Raw genomic sequence first — 2,118 nt, forward strand, 5'->3', positions numbered from 1 at the left:
CGCTTGTACACCCTGCAGTTCCCCGAAGAGCCCCCCAAGGCCATCCCCTTCCTGCAGGCATAGCCCTGCCTGTGGACGCCAGCTTCCCTGCTGCCGTCCTGGGGTTCGGAGCAGGACTCCCGGGCACCTGGACACCCAGGCCGGCAAGACCCCTGGTCTTCTGGGTGAAAGTACCTAGGAAGAGAGCTCCCTGTGATCTGCCCTCCTGCTGAGGTCCCCAAACCTGGGACAGTAGACACACTTGACGTGTGAGGGTATGGACCTAGTCATCAAATAGGCAAGTCTTACAAGGTGGAAAGCGAGGGATAGTTAACGACGTGTCCACACACTGCCCACAGAAGGGACGCGAGTGGACACATTGCCCGTCTGAGAGACAGAGCCCAGGGCAGCGGGGCCCTGAGGGAGCTTGGAGCAGCTCCCCTGCGTCTGCTGGCCGTGGGGATGGGGACACTGGTGCAGCACCACAGGCAGAGCTCAAAGACGGGCTGGGGAGCAGGGGTGAGGGGTCACGGGTCGGGACCGTCCAGCTCCTCATCTTTGGCTGTAGGAGGCTTATTTCCTACCAAAGAATGGTTTTAGGTTGAGAAATGTTCAAATTGCTCACAAGACAAATGGCCGAGGGTCCGTGCTGCAACCCCTCCCCGTGTTCAGTGGAGGGAGATGCCTGCTGGGGGGGGTGGGCAAGGCTCATGGTTGCCATGGAGACTGCCTTGGATGCAGTCCCAGAAAAGGGTAGCCTGCAGGCACCCCTGTTGTTCGTGGGGAGGACTGAAGACACCCTGCCTGGCAGGACGTGTTCCCTGGTTGCTGGGGCCTGGTGGTCACAGTGGGCTTCCCACACTCAGCGTCGTGTGCTCACGGGTGCCCAGCTGGCCTGCCTGCCCAGTTCTGGGAGGTCAGGGCTCTCGGCTCTGCAGACCCCAGCAGCTGGGCCCCCACCTGCTGAGGCGGCTACTGTTATGTGTAGCCCGTCCACACTTTTCAGGGGGGCCAGCATATCAGGGAAGGGGCAACCGCCAAACAATCGAAACGGGTGGTTTAATGGAGGGGACTGTAAGAGATCAGAGGACGTATTGCAGTGAATTCGATAATAAAAGAGAATATTTGGAAAGTAAAAAAAAATGACTTCTAAAAAATTGAATAGAGACTGTAAAATAGAAGACATACCCGCTAGGAGACCCTCCGGGGGACACTCATCCCCAGCCCGGAGGGCAGAGCGAAGAGGGGGCTCCCGCAGGAAACTGGAGAAGGGGCGGCCTGGTGGGGGACAGGTGTCTGGACGGGGAGGCAGGGCGATGCGGGAGAAACTGACCCTGCTTTGAAGCAAGACTCAGGTCAAACCCTGTGCCCCAGGCCAGGCAGGCTCCGCCCACCCCCGAGGGAGCAAGATCCCCCCTTCCTGTGGGCGAGCGTGTGACTCCCGGCAAGAAGGCGCTGCTGCGTGTTCGGGGCCAGGAATCAGGCCTCGGCCGCGGCCCACGGAGCTGCGAGGACACACTCCACACAAGGGCACGGAACGAGGACAGATCGCGGGAATTCCACGGCGTTTGCTCGTGCCTTTGAGGTCGGCAGGGATGTGAACTGGCGCCGTGCTCCAGGGGAACATCGGGGCACTTACTAAATGTAAGGGGCGTGCAGGCTGTAATAAGAACTGGAACACAACCTGGCCAGATGGTCCCCCCAAAGGTTGAATGTGCTGGTGTCCTGTGCAGCCAGTAGAAGCTGGGAGCTCAGTACTCCATTCAGAGCACGGAGGGGGGGGCACCCCAGGCCTGAGATGCTGGTGGCAGGGCGAGGGACGGCAGGTGACCCAGAGGGCGTGTGCTTGTCTCGAGGGGCAGGGGAAGCCCAGGAGGCAGACCTGATTTTTCAGAGAAGCTGGAAATGCAAGTTTTTATGTGAAATCTCCATGTTTGAAAAGCTGGCATCCAACGAAAACATGTAAAACCCTGGGCAGCGGGAACGAGGCCCGAGCGCGGGCAGCCTCCTTCCGGGCAGGCCCTGGCGGGGGCCCTGGCGGGCACCCTGGGTGCATGGTCCAGCCTAGACCTGGGGTGGGGGCTTTGCATAGGTCATCTGGGGCTTGGAGGCCCGGTTCCTGTGGGGCCCATCTGCCTA

At 60.5% G+C, this 2,118-nt stretch overlaps 1 protein-coding gene across 1 annotated transcript in view; it reads left to right on the forward strand.

The window, feature by feature from the left end:
• Window positions 1–2,118, forward strand: part of NEU4 (neuraminidase 4) — a 17,834-nt gene that overhangs the window by 9,611 nt on the left and 6,105 nt on the right. The gene's annotated exons all lie outside the window — the stretch shown is intronic.

The sequence above is a fragment of the Pteropus vampyrus genome, unplaced genomic scaffold, assembly GCF_000151845.1.
Source record: "Pteropus vampyrus isolate Shadow unplaced genomic scaffold, Pvam_2.0 Scaffold291, whole genome shotgun sequence".
Taxonomy (NCBI): domain Eukaryota; kingdom Metazoa; phylum Chordata; class Mammalia; order Chiroptera; family Pteropodidae; genus Pteropus; species Pteropus vampyrus.